The sequence below is a fragment of the Elephas maximus genome, chromosome 5 (assembly GCF_024166365.1).
Source record: "Elephas maximus indicus isolate mEleMax1 chromosome 5, mEleMax1 primary haplotype, whole genome shotgun sequence".
Taxonomy (NCBI): Eukaryota; Metazoa; Chordata; class Mammalia; order Proboscidea; family Elephantidae; genus Elephas; species Elephas maximus.
Genome location: NC_064823.1, coordinates 30,888,908 through 30,898,606, shown reverse-complemented (window position 1 = coordinate 30,898,606; position 9,699 = coordinate 30,888,908).

The window sequence follows — 9,699 nt, the reverse complement described above, 5'->3', positions numbered from 1 at the left end:
CACCAAAAATAAATTAATACTTAGCTGCTTCACTTACTGCTTCCATAATATGTATATATTTGATTTGGGGATAGAAGCTAATTATTCTAGAATAACCCTAAGTTTTTCAGTTATAAATTCTAAGATCGGCATACCTAAGATTATATAGGATTATGGTTCTAGGTATTATAGTACCAAGTATTGATGTTTATTTCAGTGGGAACTGTTCTCCCAGTTACTATCACCCTTTCAGAGGATGGGGATTGGGAGGCCCAAAGTGCTGCCTAAAGAGGAATCCTTTTCTCCTTCACTGTGGAGAATATAAAAGGCAAGAGGTTGATGATGTCAGGTAGAACAGATTTTGTGGTGAGGAAGCTCATACCCAAACACCAGATTAGACCAAGGAATCATGGAGACTGCAGTCAAGGGTAGAATGGTCACCAGGAAGCAGCACAGAGTGAGAGGACATAATGTCCCCTGGGAAGTGGGAGGCAGGCCTGGAGCCCAGTGTGGTTGCCAGAGCACATCTCCAGAGTTGGAATGGATCAGTCCTGCAGCAGCAATGTCTTTTAAAATACTTTCTACCTCTAAATTATATCTTTCTGATTAGTTACAGCAGCTTATTTTAAAACCTGTACTGTTTTCATTCGAATTTCAGAACATAATATTTGGTCTTTGAAGTACAGTTCCAGATTTTACTTATTTGTTTAATATAATCCTTGTTGACTTGACAAAATGATAGCCCAATTGGGACTCATTCTAAACAGTAGTCTTTGATCTGAAAAGTATGTCGTGTTTTTGTGAGCTATTAAAAACAAACTTCTGCCTGTAAGAAAGGCTTTCTTAGCACAATCCTTTAATCTTGTGGTCCATGTAGGACTTTTAGGATTATCCTATCTTTGATGTTTGGCAATAGGGACTGAACTTATATGCAGTTAGTTTTGAAGCTATAAATCTGAGGACTTCTCAAAAGATTAGAACATTTATCTAGTAAATTGACCCCATTGAAAAAGACTCCATTTCTGGATCTTGAACTGTTTGGAAACTCCACACAGCTTCTGCTCTCAATGCCTCCATCATGTACTTGGATCCATACAGTGCACAGAGGAGAGAAACAAAAAACAAACCCACATCCAATTTCATCTGGATCATTTGGACATCCTTTTCCAAGAAACCTTTTTTCCAAGATTGGACAATATGGTAAAAATGATTGGTTTGGGTATGGGTTATAGTTTTTACCTCTCTAACTGGAGATACTAATCAACGGTAAACTCAGATAAAGTAGGTTTTTCCAAAAATACCAAATAATCGAGAATCTAGAGGTCAACAGTGTAAAATGGATACAGGAACGAAGCATATAACATAAACCAGCGAAGCAGGCCAGGTGTTTATTTTAAAATGGAGTAATTGTCTTTATTTAGACACATTTTGTTTGCATATTAAATAGACAGGAATATTTACTGTCACTCATTCACTTGCTTCCTTTTGTCTTGAAATACACAACCCGCTTGTCTGCGCTGTTTTCCCACGTGGATGAGTTTTCCCACTTGGAGCAGCACAGAGCCCCTCAATAAATGGCCACTGACTCTTAGTCTCAGGGCCAAGGAGTCTGCAGGGAGGGGTGGGCACAGTCCCTGTAAAGGTATGAAGTGGACAGCACTGGTCAGCTCCATCTCATTGTCACCACAGAGGGATGTGGCCAAGTCTGAGATTTTCACATGAAGTTGCCCTAAATTTTAGATGTTGACAATTAAAATAATCTGCTTGCTTTGCTTACATTTTCCTTTCAATTCAGAACTAAAATTTCTTAAAATTAATTTTGGCTACCTAAATATCTCATGCATATTTTAAATTCCGGCCTCTAAATGCATCTAGCGGACTCAGTGATAACTAAACAAATACTATGTAACCAACATTACTAAATGAAGAAGGGGAAAAAAGCTTGGAACAGGAAGCCATCCTCTTTGAAAGAAGATGGTTGGCGGAATTTAGAACAAATATGGTTGAAGATGTGGATGAATACTTTCAAAATTGCATACATGATATGACTGAAATATGTAGATATGCAGGCCTGTATTGTGGCCTAGCACACCTTCTGTAGAATCCGACACCTGCCCACATTTTTAGTTTATAATAGTTAATGTTCATATGAGAATGACTACCTAGCCTGCTTTTTCAGGTTTTTCTTCGTCATTTTTTTTTAAATAATTTTTATTGTGCTTTAAGTGAAAGTTTACAAATCAAGTCAGTCTCTCATACAAAAACCCATATACACCTTGCTACACACTCCCAGTTACTCTCCCCCTGATGAGACAGCCTGCTCTCTCCCTCCACTCTCTCTTTTTGTGTCCATTTCTCCAGCTTCTAACCCCCTCCACCTTCTCCTCTCCCTTCCGGGCAGGAGATGCCAACATAGTCTCAAGTGTCCACCTGATCCAAGAAGCTCACTCCTCACCAGCATCCCTCTCCAACCCATTTTTCTTTGTCATTTTGAAAGCAAAGGACAAATAGTAAAAATTAAACACGATATTGTTCAGAGATACCCAGTTTAACAGTTTCTGCTGGTTAAACTTCCAAGGTAATTGGTTAAATGTCTTGTGGAGTTTCTGCCATTTTATAGGTTGACGCTTTCCAAGACAACTGCTGGGTAGGTATATGCTTTCACAGTTAGTCAAGTGTTTTTTAGGTAAGAGTATTGCTCATGATTAAGGTAAGCTATGGTAAACCTGAAAAATAAAAATGAACCAAACTTGCCCTTGAGTCTTTTCTGACTCATGGCGACCCCGTGTATTTCAGAGAACTGTGCTCCATAGGGTTTTCATGGTGGTGACCTTTCGGAAGCAGATTGCCAGGCCTTCTGATATGCCTCTGGGTGGATTTGAACTACCAACCTTTAGGGACTCCAAGCTACAATTTGGCCTTGTCTAAAAAAAAAAAAAAAAAAAATTTTTTTTTTTAAGAAGCTAGGCTTAAATCTGCATGGTAAATGGGAGTTCAAGATTATAGTTTAATTTTCTATTATGTCTAATTAAAAAATGTAAATGCATATAAGCATGATTAAGGAGAATACTAATAAAAATAATTCCAGTGCAAAATTCAAGAAGATATAAATGTGGGGGGCAGTGGTGCTTCCGTGGTAGAATTCTCACCTTCCATGTGGGAGGCCCAGGTTTGATTCCTAGTCAATGCACTTCACACACAGCCATCACCCGGCTCGGTGGAGGCTTGCATGTTGCTATGATGCCGGACAAGTTTAAGTGGAGCCAGACTAAGATGGACTAAGGAGAAAGATCTGGCAATCTACTTCTGAAAATGAGCCAATGAAAACCCTATAGATCACAATGTTTTGATCTGCAGCCATCATGGGGATGGCACAGGACTGTGCAGCCTTTCATTCAGCTGTGCATGGGGTCACCACGAGTCAGGCTGGCTTGATGGCAGCCAACAATGGCAGCCAGATAAACCAAACCCAGTGCTGTAGAGTTGATTCCGACTCATGGCAACTCCATGTGTTACATAGTAGAACTGCTTCATAGGATTTTCTTGGCTTTAATCTTTACAGAAGCAGATTGCCGGGCCTTTCTTCTAAGATGCTGCTGGGCGGGTTTGAACCGCCAACCTTTAGGTTAGTAGTCAAGAGCAAACCATTTGTGCCACCCAGGGACCTTTTGAACAACAACAAGAAGCATAAATATAAGCTTGTCAGTCAACAACTCCCAAATCCTCAAGCCTCACCTTCCTGAGCTGCTATTGACAAGACACTGGATCAGGATGGCATGAGAACATCCTCGAGCAAGATTTTCACTTTTCCCTGCTTTCATTTATCCTTGCTCAAGGAAAGGCTTGCCATTCCATGTGAATCCTGCTCGTGCCTACTAATATAGTCCTGAGCTTATTACATGGGTGCCTGGGCTCTTAGGACTTAGTCTTTGTCATTCACCTCATAAAGGCAGTGGCATGCTTCTAATGTATGGCATATACAGTGAAACCCATGACAGCCAGAACTTGATGGGGACTGCTTTGTGCTTCCGGGTCTCACAAGTTTTCCACCTTTGACAGGGTGCAAACTTCTCACTTTTCTATTGCTCATTTTAGTGGAGAATATTTGCGTTTTCCTTTTCTGGCTGGTTTCTGCTTTACAGTTTCTGGCTTTCACAGGTTTTACTGTAGTAGGAGCTTAATAGATATTCCCTTACTCCCTTGCTTGATTAGTAATTCCCTAAGGATTTTTAATGCCCTCTTTTGAGTTCTTTGCCCTTCTACTGATGCTTTCTTGCTGCATAAGATGGCTGTTTTTCTATTAAATCAGATTTTTTTTTTCTCTGAATAAGAATATTATTCTTTGAGGTTCAGGAAACCAAGTAATTTCCACTGAGTCATCATTTATCAGTGGTATTGAACAGTCAGCTTCCTCTGGGGTGACTCTAAAGGAACCCGACTTTCCTCAGGACATAAATTTTTAAGCACTTTTCTGCAAAATGCAACCTATTAAAATAAGGAAAGCGATTTAACCACATCGGTTTCACCTTGTTTAATGATAGCCTAGGTAAAAAATAAGAGTGCACTGTTCTTACAAGTAATGGTGGACCTAAGGGAGAGTAGATTGCCCTGAGAGCGAGGAGGGGACAGGACAGTGGAGGGTGGGTATGGGGTAGAGCCTGGAGTCTTAGGAAACTGCTGTTGATTGGCAAGTAATGCTTCCGGCAGGGATGACCTCACTGAAATATAGCTGAGTGCAACTGGGAAAGCCTAAGTTCTCAGACTGTAGATTCATATTCTCCCAAGTGCCACACAGAACCAGGAGACCATGGGGGACTCTGACAAGAGTCATCACTATAAATCAAACATCGTGTCAGTCATGTAGGGACAGAAATTCAGATTCCAAAATACGATTTTTTTTTTTGCACACCAGAGTTTGTTACAGATTCATATCTGCTAAATCTAATTTCTCCTAATTCATAAATGTGAACTTTTTGCCACTTAGGCACATTTGGCCCTCGAAATATTGATTATTAACCTCCAGTCTGTGGGTGGTGCAATCGGGCTAGTTGAATGCTACCCAAAAGACTGGAGGTTTGAGTTCACCCAGAGGCATCTCGGGAGAAAGGCCTGCTGACCTACGTGGGAATAATCCGCCAGTGAAAACCCCGCGGAGCGCAGCTCTCCTCTGAGACCTGGGGTTGCCACGAGCCCAGACTGACCCCACTCAAACCGGCGATGGTGGCGAACCGTCACCCCAAATCCTGGGGCATTCGGAAACTATTTTCAAGCGTGAATGATACGTATTTAAAGTGAGTTTTCTATGGACCCCAGGAAAACCTCAGTTTTAAAAACACTGACTTAAACTAAAGTCGTATTCTCTACAAGATCTTACAATTTCAAATTATTACTGAAAAAGTTTTATTCATAACTGGTATTTTTAAAATACCAAAATAAAAATGGATACTTTAAAACTTCTTAGAAAACTCTTGAGACTGCACGTACAGTTACTATTGTTTTATTGATGGTTTCCTTAACTAGACACTTATCCTGTCTCCCAAAATGGAGTTTTTCTTTATGTGATTTAGAACTGGATTTTCCTGTGTTATGTTTGGATGACAATGGCTATAGAAATCCTGTTTGTGAGGAAAATGTTTTGGGAATTGGAGTTTGGTTTGGACAAGAGATACAATCGGGAGATGTGACAGCCTCCGAAATATCTGAGAACTCCTCATTAGGTGGAGGAGAGCTTGCAGGGAGTTTCAGGGAAAACAATCTGCTAAATACAATTTTCTAGCAAACCGAAGTGTTGCTAAATGGCTGTCTGGGAGGGAGTGAGCTCATCACGTTCTCAAGCAGAGGCCAGAGAAACATGCATTAGAGATGATGACTAGGGATTTGTTCTCTTCCAGCCAAGATTTTTGTTTCTCTTTTTATCCAGAATCATCAGTATTAAATCTTGTGTTTTCAGTGCTAAGTTTTGCATAGGTCCCCTACCCCCTAAAACCAAAAAACCATAGCCGTTGCCATCAAGTTGATTCCGACTCATAGTGACCCTATAGGACAGGGTAGAACTGCCCCATAGAGTTTCCAAAGAGCGCCTGGTGGATTCGAACTGCCGACCTTCTGGTTAGGCGCTGTAGCTCTTAACTACCAAGATCTGCCTTTTCTGGAAGATTTCTGACTTGAAGCTTTCTGGAAGGTTTCAGACACTTTAGTGTGTAATGCCTCCTAGTGGGACTGAAGCACTACTTCAGATTACCTTTCCACATCAGAAAACGCTCATCTAAAATTTGATCTTTGCTTTTCATTATTTTATTAACAGAGAAACATGAGTTTCCAATTTGCTGAACATTAAAATATATATATATATATTAACAGACCATTTCTAACTATTCTCATTTTATATCAGGTTTAGACTGGCAGGAAGTGAAGGAGGTAGCACTCAGTAACATTCCTCCAAGTTGTGTCTTCTTGAGCGAACGCCTTTTATTTTTTCATAATGGTTCCTAAACATTCAAAACACAAATTGCCTTTGCTTTATGTATTACTGAGGTTTTTAACACTCAAGCAGCTTAGGCTACAGTTTTCTTATATTGATAAATTTATTTTTATCTTTGAAACTATCTGTTAATTGGCACTGACATTTCTGTAGAATTGAAAGATAGTAGCTTGGTTTGAGGATGTCAGTCAAGATACTCAAGGCATAGCAGCAAATACTATTAGGAGTTAGATTATAGTCTTAATTTTCATGATCCTTAGCAAGTTCAATTAAAAACAATAACAGCAAAGAACACTTAAATAGCACTAGTAAGTGCTATTTAATCTGTCAGGCACTATTCTAAGCCATTTACATATATTAACTTAATCCTTGGAACAACCAAGTAGGACACAGAGGCACAGAAAGGTTTCAGATTTGCCCTGGATCACACAGCTAGTAGTGAGAGCTAGTGTAGAAACCCAGGTAATTGTTCCAGAGCTTGTGTTCTTCGCCGTTACACTCTACCACCTCTCAAGGTCTTTGGGGAGTACTATTTCAGAACACCCAACCAGCACATACACCATTGTGGCAAGTGGTTATCCATTACATATTGGGTTTCTCCTACCACTGAAAGCTAATCTATTTGTGTTCTGTGTTATATTCCCTTCTGTCTTCCAAGGGTCTTGCTTGTTTGAGTATTTTTGTCTTCAATCTTCAACATTCTTTTGAGTACAGTATTCTCACTTTTTTTTTCCAGCATAATACTGGCTTCTTTCCATCAGCATGTAAATATCAAATCCCTGCCTGTCTTAAAACCCAAAACTCTCCACTCCATCTTTAAACCCCTCATCCCCTTCTTGAGTTGCTTTGACTCCCCTTCCTCAACCTATTCCAATCTAGTGCACCCATCCTCACTGATTCTGTGGAACTGCTCTCACTGAAGTCCCTGTGACTTTTTCACTTATTCCAACATACATTTGAGTCTTTAACGCACCTCTCGGAAGCCTGTAGCTGACCACTCTCTCCATGGCTTGACACCCTCTTGCCAAGTTTTCCCTCTTACTTCTCTGGCCCTTCCTTCCCAGACTCCTTTGTAGGTTTCTGTTTCGCTATCTGCCTCAGGGATCTTCTGCCTTCTCACTTACATAGTTGCCCTAGGTTATTTCATTTGCTGTGGGGCTCCTGTCTCTATATGTAGATGACTTCATGTCTCTAGCCTAGAACTTTCTCTTGAGCCTCAGAACCATATTTTTAGGTGCTGTTGTTTATCTCACTTGGATATGTTGCAAGCCATCTCAACGTGTACAAATTTGAACAGAACATTTTACTTCTACCTATTCCACATGTGTGCAGACACATGCACACACACCCACATGCACAATCTGCTTCTACTGTGTTCCCTCTTTTAGAGAATGGCCTCACTGTCTACCCGTCTGTCCAAAGCAGAAAACTGGGTGTCATTTTCATTTTCTGACACTTTCTTTTCTCTAACTTCACCTTCCCACCAAATACCATTATTTTAGCTCTGGTCACCATGAACTAGGATGATCACTCTGATAACCTTTTAATGGTCTCTCTGCTTCTGGTTCTGCCACCTTACAACCCTGATCTTCTGAATAGTAGTCATGCCACTCTGTTGCTTAAATAACTTTGAATATCTTCACTTTGCCATTAGGATTAAGTTTAAACTCCCCTTTGACCAGGACTCACCATACCCAGCCCTCCAGCTTATCTTTTGCCACTTAGGCTCTTATTAGTAAGTTCTGGTAAGTTTATTGAAAGGGTAATCCATGTTCTCTCCCACTCTGGGCCTTCATGGGTATTTTTTCACTCTGCTGGAGGATTTACCGGTACCTCTAGTTACCTGGCTAATGACTACTACTTTTTTCAGTCCTCAGCTTCAATATGGTTTCCTCTGGGAAATCTCTACTGACTACACCCTGTCTCCAACTAGACTAGGTCAGACATCCCTGCTATGTGCTCACCGCAGCATTTCATAGCACTTGTAAAGCCTTATTGTAATTTTGGAGATGGCAGGGACCTGTTTGTGCCACCCATTGTTGTGTGTCCCCCCAGTAGAGGGCATAGCACCTGACACACATACGGTGGCAATAAATGTTTGTTGAATGAAAATACTACCTCCTAGAATGGTATATCATATTCTCTGTTGAGCTCCTAATTACTCAGAAACTTCTTCTTTCAATTGAGTGGCACCTTGCCCCTTCTATTTATTGTTTCAGAACACTATTAGGCTACCTTCAAGTGAATAAAGGAGCATGTTCTGTGCCTCTATTCCACTTGGAAGGTGGCGTCTAGAGATGAACACTCACCTGGGTGTGGTCTCCCCCTGAGAGAAGAGCGGGACCACTGCTATACTCATTTGACGTGCTAACTTCATAATAAAGCAGCTTGAGATTACATTTGCTTTCATCCCACTACTGATTCACAGTAACAAACCTCCTAGGCTCTTTTTAATATGCGTTTTGCCCAAGTAGGAGTCCCTAGGTGGTGCAAACAATTAACACACTCAGCTGCTAATCAAAAGGTTAGAATTTCAAGTCCACCCAGAAGCACCTGGAAAGAAAGGCCAGTGATCTACATCCGAAAACACACAGTTCTACTCTGACACACGTGGGCTCGACAAGAGTGGGAATCAACTTGATGCCAACCGTTTGGTTGTCGTGATGGCTAATACTGTGTGTCAACTTGACTGGGCCATGAGTCTCAGTGTTTATATGTGATCACTCCCATGATGGAATCTGCTGCAAGTAGCCAATCAGTTGAAAGGGAGTTTCCTTGGGGGTGTGCATCCAAATATAAGCAGACATTCGGGCTTTTTGCTCACTCTGAATCTTTTTCTTCTGGATCCTGTGGCTGCCTCCTGTTCGTCTGACCTCCGGCTCTTGGGACTTGAGCTATCAGCTTATCTGCAGATCCTGGGATTCATCGAACTTCACAGCCCGAGAGCTGAAGCCCTGCTCTCAGACCTGCCAATCTTGGTTTCGCCAGTCCCTGCAGCTATGTGAATTGAGAGAAGCCTCTATCCAGATCCACAAACTTGGGACGTTCCAGCCTCTACAATCGCATGGGCCGTTTCCTTGATGTAAATCTCTATGTGTATTTCCAGGCTTTACTGGTTTTGCTTCTCTAGAGTACCCCGCCTAAGACAGTTGTTGTCTCCAAGGACTTCCTTCACCCCTGCATATACATTTGGTTTTTGGATCCAGGTCTAGGATTTTATTTCTTCTTGTTAAACTTCT